The 26564-nt window shown below is 38.0% G+C and overlaps 2 long non-coding RNA genes across 3 annotated transcripts; both read left to right on the top strand.

Moving 5' to 3' along the window:
• The first annotated feature begins 960 nt into the window (after positions 1 to 960).
• On the top strand, positions 961 to 7119 carry LOC122983565. The gene is made up of 2 exons (XR_006403734.1): positions 961 to 6593; positions 6746 to 7119. It is a non-coding gene; the product is annotated as an uncharacterized LOC122983565 (long non-coding RNA).
• A 9481-nt stretch (positions 7120 to 16600) lies between these two features.
• On the top strand, positions 16601 to 23839 carry LOC122983566. Of its 2 annotated transcripts, XR_006403736.1 has the most exons (3): positions 16601 to 22089; positions 22175 to 22245; positions 22843 to 23839. It is a non-coding gene; the product is annotated as an uncharacterized LOC122983566 (long non-coding RNA). The 2 variants fall into 2 exon arrangements; XR_006403735.1 differs by having other exon boundaries at positions 16601 to 22245.
• Positions 23840 to 26564: the final 2725 nt, after the last annotated feature.

Below are 26564 nucleotides of genomic sequence, written 5' to 3'. Positions count from 1 at the left end.
GAAGGAATGGAAGTAAAATATGACAATGAGGCATTTTTCTATTTCTGCTGGCCGAATAGTAGCAGGCTATTGAATACTGGATGAGAGCAGAGAATACTGTAAAGAGGATAAGCGGGCAAGCTGGTGGCTGCTACGTGATGGAAGTGACACGCTATTCTCTCCTGTGAGGTACAAAACCAAAAACGCCCTATTCTCTATGAGTCCCTCCATTTTTCATTATTTCTAACACTACTTCCTGTCTCTCATCACCGCTACCCCCTCTTAAATCTCTCTTTCCTGTCCGTCTCTCCCTCTAATCTCACTTTCTCTGTGTTTCTGGCAAACTCTTTTCCCATCTACACCCCTGCCCCTCCCCCCCTCGATGGGCTCTTTAGATTTTTAATGAGCCTATATTTAGCCTTGCTGGATAGGAGGAATGTTTCTAAAGCATTTTACCCTGAACAGCATTTCTCCTGTCACCTTGGACATTTTTCCCCATCTGCCACATGCAGTTTATACTCAAGTGTCTCATCCTTATCTTGTACCACTCCCTCTATCCATCTACCCCTCCTTCCAAGAGATTCATTATGACATATCAGGTGTAATAGATGCATTAGAAGACGGAATGCGGGCCAAATACACTTGTTTCCAAATAATAACCTGTTTTTTCCATTAGGAACCTCTCATATTTCGTGTGTGTCTTTTTTGTGCACACATAGTGCTACCATCCATATTTTAAATGTCCAGCAGAGATTTTACCAACCGTCTCTGAAAAGAAGGGCAGAAAAGTGCATGGTGAAAGAAGACATCTTTCAAACTGAAGTGTCCTTTGAGCAAGACTTTTAGTAGGTGGTATGACTCAAAACATTTTTTGCAGAAAATGTAAGGACACTAGATTACCCACTGGTGGATGGTAGGGCAAAATGGCTACAAATTCACACTCTTCCCAGTTGGCTTTAGTGCAGCCCATGACACATTCACATTACTGTGTCTTTCTGGGCTTGTACCTTTTAACTTACTGTGTTGAGGTGTTCTTTCAGCCTTTTTAAAATGTGTCTTTTATAATGACAGTCTGTGGGGAAAATGCTCTCTGAGTCACTGGCAATATTCTGTTGTAGTACCACAGTTAGCCACTGGGAAAATTAAATCGGCAACACAAATTAGCATTGGCTGACCTTGTCATGTTGTATCCAGTGAATACATCATCCATAACCAATCACAGAAGAGCTATGGGTCTGATATTTGCGGTAATGAGCAAGGATTGTGTGTGACAGCTAAGACTGACCGATTTACAAACTTAACTCCAGTTCTTTAATTTCCTTCCTGTTTATTTCTCTGATCTCATTCAGACTTTCAGACTTTGTTTACATCATCCAATTGGTCTATAATTATTGTATCCAGTTGCTGATATCTTCTAAGGTATTGGAATTAAAAGGTCAAAAGGTTTAAAAAATCAGTGAAGATGGTGGTTAGCTGCACAGGATCTCTCAATTCACAGAAGGATGCCATTCAGTTCAATGCCATTCCTCACATTCATCTTAAAAAAAAAAAAAAAAACCTCAATACAAATCCATTACTTTTACAAATCCACACAACTGGCAGAGACATGCTCATTTCACTCACTAATGAAATCCACCATTACAGATTTTCTTAACAAGACCTAATCATTTATCACCTCTAACTGGGCTAATTTTCCCTTATCCATTACTGCACTCTGTGAGGAGCTTGTGGTGGCAGTGAAAAGGCTAAATGAAATTGGAAGGCAACACTCACTGCAGCACCAACCGGATTTTTTTTCCCCTTCAGGCTTGCTGGAACTGACCTTCAGTTTTGCTGATACAACTGCATTCTTTACGAGCTTATAAAGTGATATTAAGAAAGCAATAGAATGCCATTATTTGAGATAATGTGCTGTAATAGTGAAAAAAGAGATACTTACAGATCAGCCAAACCTGCAGAAGAAAAGGTAGTAATACAATTTATACAATTTTTAGTAATATTGTGTTATACAGCACAGTATCATGTAGATGCTAGTATTACATTTAAAGCAATGTATCCAGCCATTTGTCACTTGCATGTTTTTCCCACTTGGCGCCTTTTGTATTCACAACTAGAAAATGTTTTCATGATAATTATACTCATAAATGCTGAAATCAAAGGACAATATGCTTTAAAAACAAGACCCCCTGGGCATTTAACACATAGCCTGCATTGACCCATGGCAAAGAGTCATGACCCCATCATGGAAAGTGTTGGCACCTAAGATACAAAGGTTCATCTGGCGCACACACAGACACATTTGTGTGAGCACTCAGTGGAAGCTGAAATGAGTTACAATTGCAGGAAACACACACACACACACACACACACACACACACACAGAAACACTCACTGAGGCTGTGGAAAAGAATAGCAGATGCATAAAGACTCAAGAGAGAACAAACATGCTGAGGTAGGAAAAGACACAAATGACACGCACAGGGCTTTTCTCAGCTGTTAAAACCGTTATCCAGCATTGGTAGGGGATCAGTGCTGTGCCATTAAACTTTAAGGAGAGCTCGCTGTCAGGCAACAGTTCTTTTATCACCTTTGGATACTACATGAACACATCTGCTTCACGTCTGACCATCTTCTCTTTTCCTCCACAGCCCCTCTTTTTCATCCTTCACTTCCACTCAGCTCTTCTAACTCTCTTTTCACCTTAAGTTCACCTCTCCCTTCCTCACCTCCTTTACTGTAGATGCCTGCTTCTGACAACATGAGAGCTGACCTGTGAATTCCTTTTCATATGTTTCAGCATTTCTGAAAAGGTTTCATAGTCTAGTTATCCATTCTTCTTCATTCCTCCTCTTGTATCACACTCAAGCTTTTTCTTTTGTTATCTATAGCCTCTAGCACAAGTACCTTTTCGTGCTTTGTCTTTGATAACATTTTTTTTTTCTCTACTTCTCACCTTTCCTATCATGTGTTTCATGTATTCTCTCGTCATCAAATTTGTTTTTTAATATCTTCAGAAACCGCTAAACAATTCCTAAGCAAGGGAATGCAGATGAGAAAAAGGATCATGTGCATAGATGCGGGATGTGAACATCACAACTAGAATCAAGCATAACGGATTATCGCTCAGGCGGGCTTACACAGTGCAATTGCAAATTGGAAAATGAACATTTTTATTAAATATACAATGTGTGAGGAAGATCAGTCTGGTACGCTACTGACTAATAACCATTTTGCCACTATTCAGCTCACTGTGGTGGCCTGAATCTAATTTCCCATATAATTTAATTACATTCAATAGCATTCATTATGATGCAGCCTTAACCTACTTTTCTTTCCATTGCTTAACTCTCTGTACTCACTTTTTTTTCTGTCTCTTTATTTCATAGTTTCCTTTCCTGTTGGCTGAAAGGTGTTCAGGAGTCATCAAGGACAGACTCTGACCTCCTGGTTGGAGCATGAACATTCATGTACGTACATACAGTGCACATAAACACACACACACCTTTAATCAGGAAAGGGATGGGTTCCTTTAATAGATCATCATGCTGCCTGACCGAACATGTATGTGTATGTGTGTGTGGGCATATTATTGGGGATGATAACAGGTGATCAGGAAACAGGGAACTCCAGGAAATTCCTCAGGGCATGGGAGAGAGCAGCAGCAGGAATGTGCACATATATCAAATACATTCAAATGAACACACACACACAAACACACACACACTCTCAAATCAAGGTATTTATGTAGAGTCCCAGCTGGTTGGTTTTCAGCAGGAACTCTATAAAGTTGCATTTTTAATGTTCTTTTTCCAGAATGTTTCACATCATAGGGACGTCAAAAAAAAAAAAAAAAAATCAAAAAAGTAGAACAATTGTAACTTTCAAGCAAGATGCAACTGTATTTGTCAATTTTAGACTTATGGAAGTTATAACTTTACTTAGTGTGATTAAGTAAAGTGCAAGCAGTGTGTTCAGTTTAAACATATTTTTTCATATATTTTCTTAAAGACCTTCTTTCAAAGAGCGAAAAACCTCTCTTAACTTAAAAGGGGAAAAACATAGAATTGTAACTAATGAGTAAAAATCGCATAGACCAAAATGTCCTCATGTGCATGAACTAATGTAAACTTGAATGCACATTAATAGCTAAAAACAAGAATTTCCAAAACTAAGGTGGTTAAAGATCCTAGTCAGTCGCATTTTCATTGCAAGCTATATTTAGAGGCAGATTTAGTTCTTTGATTTTCTAATAAGTTTGGAAATCAGTCTGCTTGAGTTGTAACACACAGAGTTGCTTCCTGTTTTCACAGTAGTTGGAAGCTAGTCTGTTAGCTGTTTTTGGCCAAAGACAAACAGCTATCAGTGTGTGCTCAAAATTAACTTTGTATTTAAATGCTGCTTGCTTGTTATCTTGGCAAGAGAAAGAACACAATCCTTGGATTCTGAAAAAAGCCAAAAGGTGCCCCTCTCCTAGTCCATTGCTCATATAAGATTTTGTTGATACTGCAATCAATTTTTTAGCCTCACAATTTATATTGTTGTTTTTGTATCACAATAGTGCATTAACCCCTACCTATAACAGAATTTAAAAGACGAGAGGAGAAGAGAAGAGAGATGATCCCTCACTGGCTTGCCATATGCAAATACTTAGAGAGTTGGATTCCTGACAAAGCTAGAGGCACTGCTGCCAGGAATTAAAACTCAAGACTCTGTGCTTGAGTATTTTTGTTCATTTCCTTAAGTCATTTTTTTATATAGACTAAAATCCCAAATCTCAAATTTACCTCAAAGAGCTTTACAATTTGAACAGCATACGTCACCCTTTACGTTAAGGCAATTTCATCCATTTCATCCCTGTTTTGTTTTGTTTTTTTTGTATAAAGGGAGGATGTGATACCAGTTTCATGTTATTCTACTGACTGACAGTTGGCAGTGGTTAATGTACAAAGAAATGTAGTAACGCACCAACAAAGGCAAGGATACAGTGGAAATATAAAAATGATGGCTCCACAAGCGTTTTATTAAGGAATGTATTCATCACGTTTGTCAGGCCTGAGGGAAACACATAAAGCAGTTTAATGAATAACTCTAAATTTAACCCTCTCGACCCTGGTAGATTTCTAGAATGATGCTGCAGTTCACTGAGGTGCCTCATTTAAATTAGCATTTTCCTACTCAATCCAAACAAACAGCTCTATCTCAAAAACAGAAAGAAATTGACAATCAAAAGTTGTTGTCATTTAAAAAAAAACACAACTTCCTCTTTAATTTGGTACCAATATGTGGCATGTGTAGCAGAAAAATCAAGTAATTATCACTATAAACCTACACTCTCTTATAACCCCACCTACCCTCAAGATAACATTTATGTGATGAGGCACTGACCAGTTTCTACAGTATGAAACATAACAATCTTCCTCACACATACACAGCATTTTTTTTTCTTTGGAAAAACTTTACACTCTATACAAACTGTACACAGTTACAAGAAGTAAAATCTCAAAGTCAGCAAGTAACTGCCCTTAGTAACATCCTATTATTACATAGGTGTACATAATATGAAATTAATAGCCTAAATGTAATGGTGCCAAACAACCAAAACATACAATGAGAGATCCAATAGATTCTAAAAGAAGTTATAAAATGGATAGCTCTGGTCCTTAATTTCGATTGGCTGAGCCGCGTTTGAAGCCTTTATAAGATACTTTATAAACACACATCTGTGAACACATTACAACACTATTATTGCACCAAACAAAATGTCAGATTTTGTTGATTTACTGAGTGGGCTTCGCCTGGATGAGTGGTGGAAAGAGATGGACAGGATGGAGGAGGAAGATAAAAAAGAAAGGAGAAATGCTGAAATTAATGAGAGAGACATTGAAAAGCTGGAAAAGTCAAGATATGAAGGTAAGACCATTAAATAGACGATGTGGTCTGTTCGCTATTTTCAGACCTGGTGTACCAAGAGAGATCTGGCTATTGATTTTAAATCAATCACCAAAATGGAGCTAAACCAGGCTTTCCATCAGTTTTATGCCACTGTGAAAAATAGGAAAGGTGAACCCGATGGTTTCAGCAGTTATCTTGGCCTACGTGCAGGGCTTTACCAGTACATCAATGATCCACTGATCAGCCGATCCTGGTTGTTGAAAGATCCTGAGTTTATCACTAGCAACTTCATTTTCGTTGGAGTAGTGAAAAAACTTTGCCGAGAAGCATGCGACAAAACATCCCACCACCCTGCATTAATGGAAGCAGACTTTCAGAAAATCAAGCACTCTCAGGCACTGAATCCAAACACACCTGAGGGTCTTGTCAACAAAGTCTGGTTTGATTTGCAGCACTATATGGGACACTGAGCTAAAGAGGGCAACTGCCAACTGAAGCCTGAATCATTTATCATCCTCCAGGACGAGAACGGTCAGAAATATGCAATGCTGTCATTCAACGAATGCACAAAAAACCACAAAGATGCCGGTGAAAGAAACAAAGAGAGCCTACAGGGATTTATGTTTGCGAAGCCAGTCGCTTCGTTGGAGAAATACCTCTCGTTGCTTTCCAGCGGCCTTTTATCTCCATCCAAAGCAGACAAACTACACTGTTGATCTATGGTAAGTTAATGATGTAACTTTTTTTTGTTACAGTGTAGCTTGGTTAATCTACACTGTAACAAAAATTATATGGCTGGAAAGTGACACATATGTGGTTATAATGTAACTGCAACATGATGGCAACACTTTATTTTTCTTTCTCCAAACGTTAGGTATACTAGAGAGCCCATGGGGGTGAACTTCCTTGGCTCCATGTTGCCACGCATTTGAAAAGCAGCCGGCACTGAGACAGTCTACACCAACAACTGCTTGCGAAGCACCACTGTACAGAAACTCTCTGATGCTGGCATAGAGGCAAGAGAAAGAGAGTCAAACATCCTTGTACCAGCAAAGTGTTCATAATTGAACACTTCAACAATTGCACAATTAATGTCGATATCCAGATAAATGTTAATAATCAGCCCATCTTTAAGCATGTTTTCCACTGTGTCTGTGTGTTGCTTGGTAACTATTCTGCTAAATGTCACTGAAGATATTGCTTGGTGGAAGAATGATTATTTTTTTATCAATAAATTATTGCATTTTTTGTTGCTGTGTGTTTATTTTATGAAACCTTGCCAGGTATATGTAGTAACTGTTTTATAAATGCAATAAGCCCTGTGAGACTGTGGTTTACAGTGATTTTAGAACAGCTAAGGGGAGTTGTTGGGCCTAAAACCCTGTTTAGCTGTTCTAAAATCATTGTAAACCACAGCCTTGCGGGGCTTATGGCTATAATAAAATAACTCCAGGTCAATTTTACAATGAGAATGTGATCTACAACATTTCTCTCCATCTGCTTCCTAGTGTCAACAAATCATAGCCTATAATTGCACCCTATTTTTACTTAGATGTACATGAAATCAATATACAATTATGCCAAACAATCAAAACATTCAATGAGAAATGTATCTGAGTCTATCTAAAAGAAGAGAACAGTAACCTCAGGTCACTTTTATAACAAATACATTTCTCTCCGTCTGCTTCCTGAGTCAACGTTCAGAGTCTGACAACAAAACAGATCTTTCACTGGATAGAAAACGTCCCACAATTCAACCCACACAGTAATGTTATAAGAGCAGACAACAATAGTTGTCACACTAATATGGAAAAAAATTTCCGAACTTATATGGGGAAAAGTCGCTGCAAGCCGGTCAGTCCTCCCTACTGACCGGCTGACTCTTCGGCACACTGCCTCGTGGAAAACAGCATCCGGTTCCAGCAGTGAAAGCCAGGTAGGTCCTGCTGTTTAGTGATGGTGATTATGTGATTTCAGGCAGAAAACTCAACCTTACAATGTCATTGTTGCTTTCCATGATGCATTGGGGGTCAGGATCGCTCTCACAATACAATTGTATAGCTTCCATAACATTATAAAGACGGGGATGCTTAGATGGCGGAGCCATTTTGTAGATCATTTTCACCCATTTTCATGGGTTTCAAAAAAAATCACAGATCTCAACATTTCGATATATATTTCCAGTTCATCAATGACAACTTAAAGTATCTACAAAGCTCATGACTTTACTTTCCCTTTTTGATACACTGGAAAAAAAATTAAAATGATGGGTGCTCTTAGGCACCATAGTGAAATATAGAACAGGTGCTCTGGGGCACTGTGGGTTTTTTTTTTGTTGTTTTTTTTTTACAAGAGAAGTAGAGTAAGTAAGAAGCAACACTAAATAAATGCTATAAAAAAACTCTTAAACATCTCCCTCTAACAATTTATGAGAAAAGAATCAAAGGATCAAACTCATGGGGAGAATGTTAATGAAATCAGAATTGATCAAATCCTTTCCATCTGACAGACATTGCGAGGGACTAAAATACCAGTGCACCTGATATGCCATTCCACAGGCTAAATTTGATTTTGATGATAATGCCTTTATGTTCTGTGGTCAAACGCTTTTTCCGGCTGCACTGTGATCTCGAGCAGATCAAATGACCACACTGACAACGATGACAGGGACAGTGCTGCACTTACAATCAGGAGATAGAATGATGTATTGGGATAGTGAGGTATGAAGGTGGGGTCTGCAAGATAGGGAGAATACTGATGAGACTGAAACAAATGGCGTGTGAAAAGGGAGATAAATGGTATGAGAAAGTTAATAACAAGCATTGTCGTTCCCCAGTTCTGAGTGGAGGGAAGAGAGGAGGAAAGGAGAATTGAGAGGAAGAGAGAAGGGGAAAATGGCTGAAATGTGCATTCCCTCTGAAGTCTTCCTCATTGATAGAGGAAAGAAAAATGAGACAGGCAGAGAATGAGAGAGCGAAACAAGTAGGCTAGAGTCACAGATACCTCATCGTATTTGACATAAAATGAAAAAAGCAAGAAAAAGGCCAAAATAATAATGTTCACGAAAACTGTAATCACAAGATCACATGGGGAAAAACAAATACAGCCAGTATCAGAGAACAGACAAGACAAACAAAATAAAACCAACAACTGTTAGGACAAAGAAATAATATTGTACTGAACAAATGTGTCTGCACTTTGTCATACCCTACATGTGTTTATTTGTGTCTGCGCGGGATGATGTCATAAATAGATGCTTACATTCAGTCTATTTGTCAATAGCTGATGATCTGTCAATAGCAGGGATGTTCATCTTTGCCCCCTACGTATTTGATGTGAACCTTGGTGCATAGTTAAGAAATTAACACAGTAAAATGCTGTTGCTACATGTTTGGAGATATCTGATCTCACAATTATTACCATGACACATTTAAAGGGAACATCATGCACATTTCCAGGTGTATGTTTTAAATCAGGGGCTCTATGGAATATCATGATTACAGTTCAAAAACTCCTCATTTATCTTATATTGGCTCTTTATGTAGCCCCTCAAGTCAGCCTCTGTCTGAAACAGGCCGTTTTAGCCCCCTTCCAATGAACCCAGTCTGTTCTGATTGGCCAGCTCTCAGAGGCTGCCCCTTGGCAGACTTCCACCAGCACCAGAGGCTATGTAGACAAACCATGAAATGATTTCACTTCTTTTTCTTGTTCTTTACTCGAAATGTCAACTTCTCAAATACATTCATACATCTTTGAGCCAGAATCGGATCTGAAATATGAGTGGACAACACAAACAACCTGTGGAAAAACCTTAGCAACAACCTTAGCAACCAAGGCTATGGAATAGATGGCCATTTATAGGCATGCACGATGAGCTGACATCATCTTGTCGACAAAGTAGAAAAAATAAACATTGCAAAACAAAGCATTCAGAGCAGGTTGAAGCCTGGGCTTTTGACTTGCAGGGAGCATTTTACCACTTTTACCATGTTTAACATAGATTTCAAGGGTATGCAAAGCACAAATATACAAATATTTTTAAAAGTTATTTGTTTTGGGGAAGAAAAACAAAAAATATGTGAAATACCAGGGCACAGGTTGGTTACATCGCTATCTCAGTCTCTTAGCAGATCTAAGTGAAGGGAGTCAACATGACACACATTTCCTAATTTGGACATCACTCCCAGAGTTGGGGGTGTTCCCCTCAGATAAAGCTGAGCTACTGACACACGCAAAGTGCTCCCAAGGGACTCTCCATAACCTGTTGTTTCCCTTCTCCTTTCCACAAAGTGAGGTCGTAAAAAATAGGCAATAAATGAAAAGTGCAAAGCAAGAATAGTGATAACAAGTTCTTCCCTACACGTTACACGTTTTGCTGTCTCTGTGTTATTGGTGTATAAATTTTAGCTCAGTAGTCAGCGCAGTCGTCAATGATCTGAGAGACTCCAGTTTGAGACCCGGTGTGGGGACCTCCTTCATAAAGTAGTTTATTCATGAAGACTTATTGTAACACTGTAAATGTCTAAAATTAAAAGTGTAATAAAAACAAAAACAGGATTTTTAAGCGTCTTTCCACTTTTATTCAAACACAAATACAAATAAATTTGCTGCCTCAACAAATACAGATACAAATACAAATACTGGGCCCTCTGCACATCCCTAATAGATATCCAACATCATAACAGTATATAAATAACAAAAAAAAACAGAAAAATCATAATATGTCTCCTTTAAGACAAAACATCACGTTAAGCAGAACATTATTTGGATTTGGAGTTTCAGGTTTGTTTGTCTCTTATTAGTCAGTTTTGAATTATGTAAACATAGCTATTGACAGTTAATTTTGTGTAGCTCATCTCCAAATATTAATTTACTGAAAGTGAGAGCCGAATGTGTGTTGCCAAGAAACATGTCATCAGCTGAAAAAAATAGATGAAAAAAGATATTCCCAAACCTACTCCAGCTGTCGCAAAATCTGACAACTAGAGTGAAGAGTGAATGAGAAAATTAGTACACATAGGAGCACTGGAGCATGAGACGATAGTCACGGGTGCACAAAGATACAGAATGTGACACATACAACATGTGATGGCACACATATGTTAGCACTCTGTCAACCTCCGCTGAGAAAGAGAGAGAGAGGAAAAAGGTGGCTAAGCGGCAAGGGAGAGGCTGACGCTGAGGGAGGCAATTAGTGTGAGAGAGCGGAGAAGTATGAGAGTGAAAGATAGATAGTGACACTGGTGAAGAGAAGACAGAATGTAAGTGAAGGGAAATTATTTTTTTGAGAGAAAGAAGAAAGTAGGAGGTCACGGAATAAACAGTAAACAACTAACAAGTGGAAAGTGTGAATGAGAATGAGCAGGATGCAATCCAATTCAACAGCACCATGAATGTTTTAACAAAACATATTATTATTATGAAGACACAGAAATAGAATTTATTGCAGGGCTCTGTTGGATCACATTACAGTTATATGTAAATGTCCCTAATAAACCGGTAACTCTACTATACTGTTATGCATGCTGCAGCTTTGTGAGCTGTTGAAGTGTTCAGTGATGATAGGTTTGTGCTCTACTGAGTGCTTATACTACACTGAATGTATCTATTCATTTTACTCTGTCCACCATTCGCTTGTGTGTGTGTGTGTGTGTGTGTTCAATTTTAAGACAGCCTATTTATTCCCCTCTATGTATGTGTACGCCTTGTGTTATTTTGTATGTATGTGTATGCATGTGCCGGAGAATCTTCCACACTGTTATATGGCCATCGTGCTGCAATCCTTGAACCCCTCAGGGTTAAAATCTTAGAAAGAGAGAGGAGGAGAGTGATATAGTGTGACAAAGGGAAGTTTTAAAAAAAGCTGCTGCAATAGAGAGAGCTAAAAAGGGGACAGGACAGAGTATTCTAAAGATGAGACAGTGACTGACATTTAAGGAGGAGGAGTGGCCTGTATACACACATACACGCAAGAATGAGTGTCTTTTCTGTTTAAACAAAATCCATTAAAATCAATCATTAATAATGTAAGCAACATAGCCAAAAAATCCTGTCATAACTGAAAAAAGGAAAGCATTTTCCCCAGTTTTTGCAAAGGTTATTATTTGTACATACAAAGACAGAAAAAGGAACAAAAGACAACAAAGAGTGCAGAAAGACTGTAAGACATAACAATGCCAAAGGCAAAAAAAAGGGGAACAAACTGAAAATTTCATTTTCACTGAGAAGAAATGTAATGGGACACTGACAAAAGGAGAATGAGACAAGAGGCAGAGTAAAAGAATGGGTGACAAAAGCATTGAATGGAAAGATCAAAAACGAATGAAAGCAAGAAGAGTAAAGCTCAAGAGAGAGAACAGTGTGGCAGATGAAGAGATGCCAGCACTCTGCACCTTGACAAAGTCAGAGTCGTATGAAAAAAACAAGAGACCTTGTGAAGCGGAGTGTGTACACAACTAGCAGTCACAGAGATGGTTGCGCTTTAGGTGTTTTTTTGATTGCGTTATTTTGGGCTTCAGATTAAGTTGTATTGAAAGTGTATTTATTGTAACAGCAGGTGAAGTCAAAGGATTAATTCACTGTGTGCTCTTGGTTTTATTGATTTTTTCATTATCATCAATAAATATTTCAGGAACAAGAGTGTGTGCAGTGTATTATTTATGCTCTTTGGCCTCACCACTGACTGCTTTAATAACAATGTGAATTAAATTCAACTGTTGCACCCATAGGAGTCATCAGCTAATATTTTACATGAAAGTAACAATGGAACAAGCAGGAGCATTACAGCTAGAATGATACCTTGGTGATAGTGCCATGTTATGTAAAGAGAGAACCTACAAAAACTTGGTTTTATAAGCCCTAAGAGATCAAATAATGTCACTGATGCTTATATGGTAATTTTCTCTGTGCAGTAAGGTTAGTTTAAGGTTAGTTTAATTATATTCTGGCTTACAGGGAAGGCATGATCCCCAAAACCAGCTGCAACAAAGAGCTGTGACATCAAATGAAAGCTCACGACTATCCTCGCTCAATCACTGTAGTTGCAGATAAAACTACACAATTAATGAAAACATGCTATTGAGGCCCAAAAAAACAGACGTAACATTTGCTGTGATCAAAGGGAAAGTTACAAACTAGTGAGGGGTGTGAAAGATGTAACGGAGAACTAAAGAAAAGTAGAGATGAATGAAAGATGAGCCATACAATGTGGGGGGGAAGTTAATAGAAAATGCTGAAGTTCAAGGTGGTTGGAGAATAAAGTAAGAGGTATGTGTCTCATCACAGGAGGGGAAGTGGAAAAACATTTTTTGAAAACGTAAATCTCGAAAGCCTGCAGAGAAAAAAAAAAGCTTACCTTTGAGATGATTCATGGATGAAGAATTATCGTACAAACAGAAAGAAAATAGAAAAGGTAAAGTTAGTGATAGAAACTGTGGTGACATATTCTCTCTCTCTCACACAGACACCAAATAGATGTAACCGATATATTTACTTATGTGGCCATTCTACAAAATCAGCTGATCAGCAGAGAAAAAAAAGTGAAGGCAATTTGATGTAATCTACATTCTACAGTTGTAGCATATTAAAATGTCTGGGGTGTACACTCCTTCAGGCTGATAACACATTTGACTGCAGCAGTCGTGGAACAATCTGTAGCGTTGCATAGTAAACGACCTGATTCTTGTCCACAAAGAAAGGCAGGCTGAAGCCGCCGGGCGCAATAACAGGGAGGTATTTTTTTTCTGTCAGTTGCCACGGACAGTGAAAATACAATTTCAGTTTCATTTCATGCCCACAATGTGACAGGCATGATTAATCTGGTCCTAACAGACCATTTTTACAAAAAAAAGTACAAACATTCGATGTAGCTGAAAAAGTCAGTCAGTAATGAGGACGTCGATCTTCTACAGCACATGTGGGTCCTTGGGAGTCTGCTCAAACATCTGCTGTTGTGTGTAATTTTAATGCATTTATTCGTCTGTTCTTTTAATTCAGTCAAACATCTGTGAGACGATGTGCTCACTTAATAGGCCCAGTAAGATGCTCTAGCTCTCTTTCACACTCTAATATCCAAACTAGATTTCTGTAATCAGCCGCTTTACATGAACTCACTAAAATTGGATTATCATTCATTACTCCACTACACAGTGACAATCTGCTGCATCTGAGTTACTGTGAGTGGTGATCAAAATTGACAGTGAAAAAGCCAAAAGAATGAGATTAAAACATTTTGCAGAGTCAACAATTTGACACAAAGCTGACATAGCGTTGTCTTGGCACACCTGGCTTTATGTTCTATAAAGTAGTAGATTTGTTATATTTTAGCTGTTTTGCTGTGATTGAATGTGGAATAATACATTTTTAAAAACCCTGGTGAGACTATGGAGGGGGAGTCGCTGTGAAATATCCACCGCACTGTGGTGACTGCCATGATTTACGTGATTCATTTGCCAATAAGAAAGTTGAAGATTATATAAATAAAAGACAATTTCATCCTCATCCAAAATGTCAAACATTTGTGCTGTAATTTCTTCAGCAAACTATAAACATACTTAAGCTTGGCTCGTCCTTCCGTTGCTATAGTAACAATGTGGAAAGTACTTTCACCACATTTTCTCTGATGTATAAACTCAGCTTAATGTACCCTAATAAATCAAAAGGTTAGGCAGGTGTGTTGAATGACATAACCTGGGTAAGTTAAAGAGTTATAAATAATAGTTCAATAGTTAGAAATACCACTTAGAAGTAGTCCATGCATTATAACTATCCAACTATGAGGAACTGGCCCAAGAAATTATACATAATGGACGATTCCACACCTTCATGTCCAGAGCCAACATTCAGTAGCAACGCAGGACATAGTGTGCACTTTGTGTAGCAAGTCAGAAAGGTGGTGGAGGTTGAGCGGTTCATGGGTATGTAGCACATGCAACCATAATGTGGGAGACCAGAATGTCTCTCCATCTGCGCTGGGAGGTGAAAATTGAATGAGAGTGAATGAGCCCAGTGGAAATCCCATCTGAGATGCTAAGGTCTTCGCAGTTATTAATTAGCTGGATATTTATATCAGTGTAAGCTGCGGGGAGGGAAAACATGAACAATCCTGCAAGTGGATAGAAATGCATACACAAACACACACTCATACAGTGCACATAAGCACTAGGGGAAGGCAGGAAACAATCTTATCTTGTACAAGACAATATTCAACACCTACAGAACCAGAGATAATTAGGTGGGGTGGGTGAGGAAGAAATTGTTAAGAATGGGGGGGGGGCATGCAGTATATGGCTTGGTTTTGAGTGTTTCTTGTCCTTATAATCTGTTCTTTAAAGGAATATTACACTGAGATTCTATCACCAGAGATGGCGTTAAAAATGTTGATGCTTCCTCCTTCACAGAAAAGGGCAGCTTTAGTCAGTTTGGACTTGTAACAGTTTTTATTGTTTTACGTTCAAGTGACAAAGCCCTCTAGCAGCCGTAGTAATTATGACTCTGTCGGGAGCAATTGGAGGAAACAGTGTGACATTATTATAGAGCATCAAAGTCTGCATAGGGAGGAGGTCGGGGTCAACAAATCATCAGACTTTAAATTTTTAAATTTGAGAGACTGCTGATCATTTCTTATTTCCAACTGTGAGTCAATATTTTTTTTTCTCCAGCCATGACCACAATCACCCCTGAACCTTAACCACATTGTTGCTATTGTAACCATGATGATGAAGGTTTCCCTAACTTAACAAGTCGTAAATTTAACCCAAACTATGATCTTTCTCTAAACCTAACCAAGTTGTTTTTGCGCCATAACCTAACCAAACCATAACTATAACATTGTCACATCATTAAACACACATGCATGTGCATGGATCAATGATGTGCTTTGTCATATACTTGTTGGTAAATTCTAATTGTGACCTGGGGTCTTAAAGTCCAACTGGAATCAAATTTACAGTAGCCATCCCTTTTTCAGTCACAAATAAAGTCAACATGCTTCTTTTAAATGTATTGTTAATAGCTTTTTATATTTGAAAGGAAAAAAAAAAAGGTCTTTGGGGAAATATAAGAAAAGTTACTTTTTGTCCCAGTTGGCTGGAGGGATGTGTTGGTGTCTGTGTTTGATTGACAGCTACTTGCAGGCTGAGTAACAGTGTTACACTGTAGGAAACACAAGACAAAGTAAATAAGCTTATGCTATAGCTAAAAGTCAGGGCAGACATTGTGTTGTCAGCAGGGATTTTGAAGAGTAAGGACCACACCAGCATCTCAACGGACCAAAGACACATTTTCAGATATGCTTACATGCTGTTTAATGTGCTGCAGCTGAGAAGCTAATTAGCTATCTAGCCTGAAAACCGGCTTTTCCCAAATGAATGTTTGTTTGGTTTCAACATGCTAAGGTGAAGGACAAGACATGTTTTCATGTTTGTAAGTTAGATAAGAAGGGAACTTTAGCAGGAAAGCAAATGCGGGTTGTTCAGAGTCTATAGCTCTTGTGTTGTATAGCAGGCTGCTACCTGATCGAACAAGGACATTAATGCTTTACGCCAAGATTTGATTGACTGTATGGAAACATCTCTCAAGATAGGTAGATGGATAACTAACAGCATTCTGTCGAATTCATGCAGCTAGGGGGAGCCATTATGAAACCAAAAACTATAAAATATATATTTCTTTTGGTTTCTATTTTTTTCTCAAAGGAAAACACAGGACAAGTGATTTACAGAGAAGATATGTATTCTGTACAAGACAAAAAGAAAATGTACTTTTACTTCTGGACTTTTTCAAGCTACTCCTGCACCATAATCCACTAAGAAAATAAAAAGCAGCAAGAGACAGTTAAGCTCTTGTGTTATGTAAGGACCGAAACTGCAGCTGTATTTACAACCATGACATTTAGTAACATGTTGAGAGTTAATAGTTACTGTGACTAAGTGAGCCTAATCTGTGATCATAAAACTATTGACTGGACCCTACTTTTTCAGAACAAGTGTGCAAATTTAATAGATTGTATATCCACAAAGTTGTATATCAGACAAAACCATTTTTTACAAAGTTGTAAATGATGAATTGCCAGAAGTGCTTAAAGGTGAACAAATTTAGTACTGATAATAGAGCGATGAAATATTTAACAAAAGCAATTTTGATGGAGTCAAGTACATGATCAAAACTTTGAGCTGGAGTGAGAGGCAGTAGCATGCACAGAAACTTTCATGGGTAGGGGTGAACAAGAAAATACACATCCCAATTTAGAGCAGAGAGGACTCTGACTTATGGAGAGCAACTGAGGTCCAGAGGAGGGTCCATGGTACACAGAGCACAGATGTGTCTTTTTGGCTAAATTAGAGTTTGGTCTTTGGCCAGATGATAGATAAAGGCAATATGTGTGGGTGGAAAAGTTTTGCACTCAAGACAAATGGGCAGAGGTGGGTAACTCCCTGTGCACACCAGTGACAAAAGTAGTATGTGATACTATCTGGTCTTAGAAGTTGTGGCATTAGGTGACTCACTCTGAATTTGTGCCCACACAGATCCTTCATTTTAACACAAACTTCCCAGAGAGACTGGAGAAGCAAAGACTCCCCAGTTTCTTGAGACTTAAACACACCATTATTTTTACCAGCGAGAGACATAACAGGCCAGTGCTGACACATAGGTGGGTTTGTGGGTTTGGATTACTGTTCAGTGAGAATGAATCCCTTGCAGTTTAGCCCATCTAATCCATGTTAGTCTCTACAATGGCATCCAAGGCATTCCATTTGTCTTGTATTTTTTCTTTCTTTTAATAAATCACATTTTTATTGATTCCCTTTATGTTTCTTTCTTCTCAGTTATCTTTTTTAAATGTTGCAATATCCCCTTCTTCGCTTTTAAAGTACACTGACTTATATTTGAAGTTTACCTACCTTGGTCCTTCCTGCTCTTTTCACCTGCTGTCATTTTCACTCATCTCTGTACAGCTCACCTGTCTGACTTTCTTACATTTTTTCTGTGCATTGCTTCATGTTCTTGTTTTTTCACACTCCCCTTCCTGCACAAAGTCTCTTCATTCTCATCATTCATCAATCTCATCAATCATTCTCCAAATCTTTGCTTCCCTTGCAGCCAAATTTCTCCTACCTCTTCTTCCTATCTCTTAAATGCCACCTACTTTAAATATTATATAATTATTATTGCAGCAGTCTGCAAAATGGTTATTTATAATGGACAGATTGGGTGATATATACATTTAATGCTTGCCTTTGTTTTTTGAGATTTAATATCTTCCAAATAGATATGATAAAACTGAGGATTTATTTACAGTCAATGTGATCAGAGATGATTTAAATGGCTGTAAAAAGAACAGTTGTTGGGTATTTTAACTGTTTATTTACCATGATAAGCAAAGCGTGCATTTAAAAATATTCAGGCTCCTCATAATTCAGAGTCCTTACAGACACACATATTATTGAGATTTAGGAAGACGCTCATGCCAACAGACAGAAACAAAAGTAGGCATTTCATTAAGACATCACCTGTAAAAAAAAAAAAAAAAAAAGGTGCAAGTTGTGAGGTGTTGCAAAACATAATATGTATATGCGTTTTTTACAGTCTCCCACACACAGACGCGTGCTGACACAGATCATGCTGGGTCGATTTGTGTTGTGGATGAATAGTTGTTGGTGTGAAGCAGCTGCATCGACTTGCAGAACAGCCTTTATTGATAAGGCCATAAAAGACGAAGCATCTTAGCATTAATAACTCACCACAAAGCTCTCCTCCGTATATAACACAGATATCATTAACTGTGGCACTGCTGTCACACTGGTAATGGCTATAATCAAGCTCCCTGCAGCAGTAAAAAGTTGTGTGTATGTATATGTGTGTGTGTGTGTGTGTGTGTATGCCTAATGAAGGAGTATGGAGCAAGCCTTTGAGCCTTGTTTTGACAGAGAATGGATAAAGCAGGGCTGCATGCATGAAGGGGAAGGCTAATTTCGTCTGATATGGCGGTGGGTGACCTGAGTATAATTCTACATTAAAGCCTGTGAGGTCTCATTACATCGGTTTCAACTATACAGGGTCAAACAGTCTGTTTATTTGTGGTTGTCTGTACATGTGAGTGTACATACTGTATGTGTGTATGTTGGTGTTTATAGTTTTTATTATTTAATACATGAAATATATGTGTTAAGAATTAAGTATATAAGATCTAAGTGAAATATTCCTATTTATTGATAAAAATTCTGATTGCTTGATAGTAACTATTTTGGAACTGTCCAAACTGCTTTATCGTTGCTCATTCATTAGTTGCATGATGGATTAACCAATGGAAGAGCAGAAGGCCTGCTCATGTGTTCAAGTGTGTTAAAGGATTTGGCTGGCTATATTTTTCTTATTGTCATCAAATCTCATGTGCAGAGCCAAACCAATAATACTTACAGGTATTGTGCGTGTATCCACAGCCTGATTGATATATTGTATTCCTCCATTGTTGTCCAAAAGCAATTAAAACCATGTCAATGAGCCACACTGTTGCACCGAGTGACATGTTCGTTCATCCCTGAAGAGAATGGTTAATGGTTAGCTTGTTTAGAAAAGGCTCCAAAGAGTAAAAACAGCAATAAGGCAGTTTTGTCTGCTATACTAAGAACCTCACTCATGAGGGTTACTATCTTATTGCTGTTTTTATTCTTTGGAGCCATTTCTAAAATAACTATGGTAATCACTCTCTTCAAGGACGATGGAACATGTCACCCAGTGCAACGGTGTGGCTCAATGACATGTTTTTAATCGTTTTTGGACAACAATGGAGGGTTTTGTATACACACACAATACTTGCAAGTACAGAAGGACAAATTCTTTGTTGGTTTGGCTTTTCACATGAGCTTTGTTGACAAAAAAACAAACTATGGAAAATCATCAGCCAAATTCTTTAAGCACAGGAGCAGATCTGTGCGTACACTGCAGGTATGTGAAGACCTCTACACTGATTCCTTCTCAGAGCACTGAAAGTATATGTAAGGTACTGATATCTTTAACTGACAAGGATATAAGCTGCTTTCTTCCCCTGCAGCGAAGCAAAACACAAATGTTCTACTGTATCATACAATTTCAAGTGGAGTATCACTTAAATGTTCTATTGTTCACATTCGTAAGGTGCCCGTTCTGGCTTCTTGAACATTGATGTGTGCTTCATATGGCCTAAACCATTTAACTTAAATTTTATTACCAGTAGTAGTCACAGTGGTGGTAGTAGTGGTAGTGTGTATACTTAGAATTAGCTTAGCATATGGATCATCATCCATTTCATGTGACCATTTTTAACTGAAATAAAAAAGACATCTGTAATCTTCCTCAGAAGTACTGCTAGTAGATTTTTCTTTCCAGAAGTGCAGTTTCACAGCAATTCTGAAACAATATGAATGTGTATGCATTTTAAACTTCAAATATTTAAAGAAAATAGTGTGAGATTACCACACCCTGCTCCTGTCCCATCAGTGAGCAGTCTCTGTGGGGTTTTTTTATGGCCGTCTGACACACACATTCAGTCATCCTTTAACACTCACCCACTTTTTTGTAACATACAAATGCGCTCAAGAGTTTGCCACTGAAGATGGAGTTTCAGTTGAAGCGCTTCTGTCTGTCTATTTTAAGATTAAATATGCAGCAATAACCTTCAAATACAAAGAACATGGTTAATGCATTAGTGTGAGCGTGTGTGTAATATATGACAATTTCTATGTTTAGCTGTACAAGATAAGTATAAAGAGGCGCTCATGACAGACTTTCTCTATTTCAGATTCCACACAGCTTTTGTGTTCCATTTTGTGTTTATTCTTGCTGCAATTTCAAAGTAATGCATTTGTTTTTATTATTGAGCCTTTTAAATGATGACTGAAACTTGTATGTTAACAGGTTAAGTGGAAAATACATGATAACAGGTTCCCAGATAATTAGAATTAAAACTAAACTAAACTGTAAACTACTTTAGCAAGATTTTGGCAATTTTGTGGCAACTTGATTGTTTATGCCAAGTTAGTGCAAGTGATATGAGCGGGATCTGAAAACCATCCATTTGTTTAAAAGGAGCTTAGTAAAAGTTAAAACAAGAAAACTACTACATTGTACACTCAGTAAACAGAAAAAAACAACACTGTATAAAGTAATATCATCCAATAAAACAATTCTGCATTGCATTCATTTGTGAGTTTAGTTGTTGCTGTGACTGTTATAGAGAATATTTCATTCAATTATAGCATTTGAAGCTGGGGTTAGTGGTTTCTGGATTGCATTATATCAAAAGGTATTTTTATATCCACCATTGTGACAGCCATGAAGCCAAGTCATCTAAACCATTACATTCATGCTATGCAGTGACTAGCAAAAAATACTGAATATTATAACATTCATGTAAAAAAAACCCCAAAAAACGGTGGGTCAACTGTCTTGGAAAAGATAACAAGATGGCTTGAGTTGCAAAAATAGATAAATACAGTGAGGAAACTAAAACTTGGACATCCAGAGGGGAATACTGTGTGTCACCAATATCAAACGGATCTCCCCCTTCAGCACCTCCACCAAACGTTCTGGTGCTCGGAAGCATGTCTACCGTACCTCTCTACCAGGCCATCTGTGTCTGGGTGATAAGGAGATGTCCTGATAGCGGTAATGCCCAACTCCTTATACAGCTGTCTCATCAGGCGGGATGTAAAGTTGATTCCCTGGTCGGTCAGGATCTCCTCTGGGATGCCTACGTGAGAAAAGAGCTGGACAAGAGCACTGAGCAATTTTAGAGTGGTTACCGACTACAGAGGAAAAGCTTCAGGGAATCCAGTAGCGTATTGACATACAACACGAATATACTGATATCTTGCTGAGCTTTTTTCCAGGGGCCCCACAATGTCCATTGCAATCCATTTAAATGGGGTGGTAATCACCGGCATGGCTTATCTTCCAATTTACACAATCAGCAATTTTACTGCCAGTTCTTACATTGAACAAATATAACTCATTAAAGGGATCATCACTTCCTAGTCAAATACCTTAAATAAAGCCCAAAACTCTGACACAATTTCATCAATAAGGTAACATAATCTATTGTAACCCGGGTAACAAAGAGTTAACAACATGGAAGTGCCTCAGCCAATCAGAGCGCAGGTCCGCAGCACCGTAGGCAAGCTACACAGCGTACGCTAGTCAGACGCTGGGTGACACTGTTGAGAGAGGACCCACTGCTGAACGGTAAACAGATAACTCAGATAAAACAGTAAAAACACCATATAAAGTTGTCAAAACAGAACGGTAATAGCCTGTACTTTGATGTAAGCATGTAGATGTGTGTGTGTGAGATGCTGCTCACTGAAACCTGCCGAGTGACACAGAGGAAATCCCGCATTGGTGAGTTGTAGTAAAAGTAAACAATTAAATTAGATGCTGCGCCACTCGATGCAAGGCTAAGCCGGCTAGTTCAAGTGAATGAGCCTAGAGCTAACAAAAATTAGCATTTAGTGCTGAACAGTGCAATTAGCCGATTGTTGTAGAGCTCAAATAAACTAAAACTGTTTGACAACTCAACTGGAAAAAATATAAAGATGTGACATGTGGAGTATTTAATTGCTCAGTGTTTTCTGTGGCTGGTAAAGCTACTGAACTGTTTAATACTGAAGCAACATACTAAGTTATGTTTTGTCGGGTATTATATTTCATTGGTATAGTGAATCTGATTTAAAGAACAGAAGACATAAGAATATAGTGTGTAAAGTTCGCACTGTAATTCATGTAATATTGTTTTAATTTAAAAGTACCAGTATAAGATAAAAATAGTAATTTAGTTCATTTTACTCCTAAATTCATTTACTGTAAGGGTTATTTAAAATGTGTTGATTGTTTACATTATATGTATATATTTTGTTGAGGTTTAAGGAATTAATCATTCCCGACAAATCAGAATGGCAATTGATTAATGATCATTTCTGGCCATGTCAATGACTGCAGGTCAGGTTTTTTGAGTTGATTTGAGGTTGATGGCGAGCCAAACCAGACGAGACCATTAGATCCCTGGATTGAAGATCCCTGAACCGAGAGCCCAGAGCCGAGAACTGTCAACTTTACCTCTCTCCTGCCACGGTGGTAAGGTAAACATCTTAACTGCACAAGGCCAGCACCACTTTCATGCTCAACCCCCAGCCCCACTTGCACAATCCAAAATCCCAGACTCTGACTTAACTCTCTATTTTTTGACTCGACTTGGAAAAGACACTTACCTTCTTCATTCTTCTTCAAACGCATTCCCTGTGCCTGTGGAAGAACTGAGCCATGACCAGCACTGGTTAAAATGAGTGGACAAAGTATTCATTTGTTATTGCTGGAGCAGTGAAAAGTGAACTGTTGTAAGGTTGAAGTGTGTTGTGAAGTGATAATATTGAACATGATGTGGTTCTAATATTGTTACCTAACTAATGTTGGATCGAAATATTGAGAATTGAGATTACCTATAGAAGGGTTCACCCAGTCAAAACAGAGAAGTAGTAGTAAAACTCAGTGGTTCAAAACCAAAAGAAGGGGTGACAGAAGAAATCATTTGTTGCTGAATTGAAACTGCGATATCTTTGTGGAATTTAACTATTTGCTGAACTTAAAGTTATTTAATTTATTTTGTTTATTTTCAAAAATAATACACGGTACCAGTTTACAGCTTCTTGTCTCGTGTGGTCATTTAATGTTGCAAATATCCATTTCTGCCTCCTGTCCGAATCTGGTATCCTCTGATTCTGGTCCAGAATTATTACAATCCTTACTAAATAATAGTGTTAGGAGCCGAGTGCTACACTATGATCTAGTTAAACATGGTATCTTCCGCCATCAGCACACATGCACATGACCACTATAGCCTCTATTTAAAACAGCACTATGCATCGGCCGTGTTTCGGACTGCTGAGCAAAACACTTCCACGTGAGATGAGTATTAATAAATTGATCCAAGTAAAGTGTGTTTTTTTTTTTGCTTCCGAACATACTATATTACTGCAGTGGATGCATGTAAAGTTGTGACTGTAGATTTTCTTGTGGTTTGTGCAGTCACCACAATGACAGAGGGGAACAATGTGTATCGGGATGACCATTTGTGAGTATACTACTGAGTGTCTTCTTTACCGTGTGCCATCCACAATCACTGACGGAATCTTTGTCACACTTCATGAAGGTAGAAATGATTGCAGGGCTCTTGTATTGGACTATGTGTACATTATAAACTGGCAACTGAATGTACCTTTATAAAAGTTCAAACTATTGTTATCGTACATGAACAAATTCATATTAGTTTCCAACATGGAAAAGGCACATAATTCATTGGCAAGTACATTTATCAAAGATGGTGATGAAGGTGATTCAGCCCCCCTGACCCCCACTGTCAATGAGGCAGCGCAGCTAGATAACTACACTACAAGAGCAGCAGAGTTCATACTGTAGCTTTCGAAGCTGTTGCTTTGACCAAGGCTGACAACCAGTGGCTCCTGCTGGGAGCTATATCCAACCCTCTGTGGACTATAGCCTTGTTTTAAACTTTAAACCAATAACAAGAAAGAAATATGTGATTTAAGCATATTTTTAAATATAGCTGTACCACATGTTTCAATTCATACAGAAATTTAGCGAGTTATCCTTTAAGGCGCTTTGTCCTCTGAATGCTCTTATATATCAAGTTAAGCAATTGTGCTAAAAACAAAAACAAGATAAAACATAACAAACCCCTCTCATCATGAATAATTAATAAGCTCATCCCTTATGGCTGTAATCAGACTGTGTTGTGCTTATAAGTGTCATGTAGGCTTGGCCTATGCATGCGTGTGTGTATGTCCCTGCCTGCAAATGTGTGTGAGCTCATGAACACGTGTATGTGCGTGTGTTGTGACATCTTACACTCACTGCTATGTGTTGTTTTCCAAGGAAACAAAAGGAAGAGGGAAGTAAATGTTTCAGCAAATTAACCTGCATACCTCATGCACAGAAACACAGGAACACATGTATCTGCATGTGAGATATGCATGTACATGTTAATCTGCCTCAACAAAACCAATGCATGAAGTTTTGTTTTCTTTTTGTGGAATATTAGAGAAATGCTCCACTAAACACTCACCAAACAACCCTGTCTCCTTAAAGTAAAGTTGATATACTGCTAAATGCGCAAATACGTTTTGGTGGAAACGTAATTGCTGCCTGGATTATGTTCACCAAGAATGTTTTTTCCAGCCCAGAAAGTGTTGTATTCTTGTAAGTTTATTTTTAGACTGCAGGACTTTGACACCAGAGACAGAGGTTTGTGTCCGGGGGTTAGGTCAGGGCTACAAAAGCACTTTGGTTAAGACAGTGCAGACTGTGACTAATACAAAGACTTGCATCTTTCCCTAACCTTAACCAAGAGTTGCCTACACATAACCATGGAAACATGAACATCAGTCATGCATTGGTTTCCACAAGCAGATATCAAAGGAAAACAAATGAATACTTTTCCAGAAAATATTCAGTATTAACATTTTTAACATTCAGTATTAACAAGCACTGCTGGTGTGTCTGTATCCTCCAATGATCAGCAAAATGCTCATTCAGGTCATTTAGATATTAAGAGTTTATTGGAATTTTTGACCAGCATTAATTTATAGCAATACATTTAAAAAAGATCTGTGTTTATCAAAACAAAAATAAAACAAAAAAGTCAATATGTATCTATCTACCTATCTATCATCATTGGCTAAATTACGATTAATGTATGTAAATACAAAGCTTTATTTAAATTTATATTATCAGTGTGTGTATGCTGAAGACGTTCCTGTTTTTCCATTTTCTCCAGTTTTATATTAACAACTTTAGTGAGTAAGAGTCAATAAGAATTAGATGCAGAGACAGTTAAAGAAGCAATCTTTAAAAGGCCTCCAGTGAGAGACTTTTTGGACTTCTTTGTTTGTTAATTTGGTTTATCTATTGAACTAATACGAATAAAAGAGTAGAGTGTGAGGAAAAGTGGGAAAAAGAACATTAGCTTAGTTTGAGATAAGAATACACACACCACAACTAATCAGTTTATTCTCTTTACAGACTTTTGGCACTAATGTTTGTTGTTTGGTCTAGTTTTGCTGTTTCTTATCTAATGAACAGACACAACTACATGGAGGACAGAAGAACAATAAATATGGAGAATTTTTCTATAATTCTGACTTAACTGTTCTGCTGCTTTGACTATTTTTGTTAAAATCTTATCAATAGCCAAAGGAGAGAAATAGAGATTGGGTTATTGTACTGACAAAGAAAGCATATTACGCTTTTTTTTTCTTTCTAATAAACGAGCAATGTCTTTGATTATTTAGGAAATCATGATACCCATCTGTGATCAGTTCAAGAAATTCTGAGTGTCTCCTTTTGTATTGTACATATTAGCATTGATTACTCTGGGTGTCACACTGTTGATAAGAGTAAGAGGGAATTAGGAATACATGTAGTGTGTTGATTTTACTGTAACGGCATGAAAGGACAGCAACAGCATTGTAGAACAAGGTAGATCTGCTGAATATTCGTCTTTGTTGAGCAATGTCACTTGAATCCTTACTAGCAGCCAGTACAACTGTAGACATATTGTGTGTGTGTGTGTGTGTGTGAATGATTGTGAAATGGCAGTCCAGATATAAATAGAGTGAAAGTCACGCAGGTTAAGGAGGAAGTAAACC

This window comes from Thunnus albacares, chromosome 6 (assembly GCF_914725855.1).
Source record: "Thunnus albacares chromosome 6, fThuAlb1.1, whole genome shotgun sequence".
In the NCBI taxonomy this organism is placed as follows: domain Eukaryota; kingdom Metazoa; phylum Chordata; class Actinopteri; order Scombriformes; family Scombridae; genus Thunnus; species Thunnus albacares.
The sequence above is the reverse complement of the archived record's forward strand: the minus strand, read 5'-3'. Positions and strand labels throughout refer to the sequence as shown.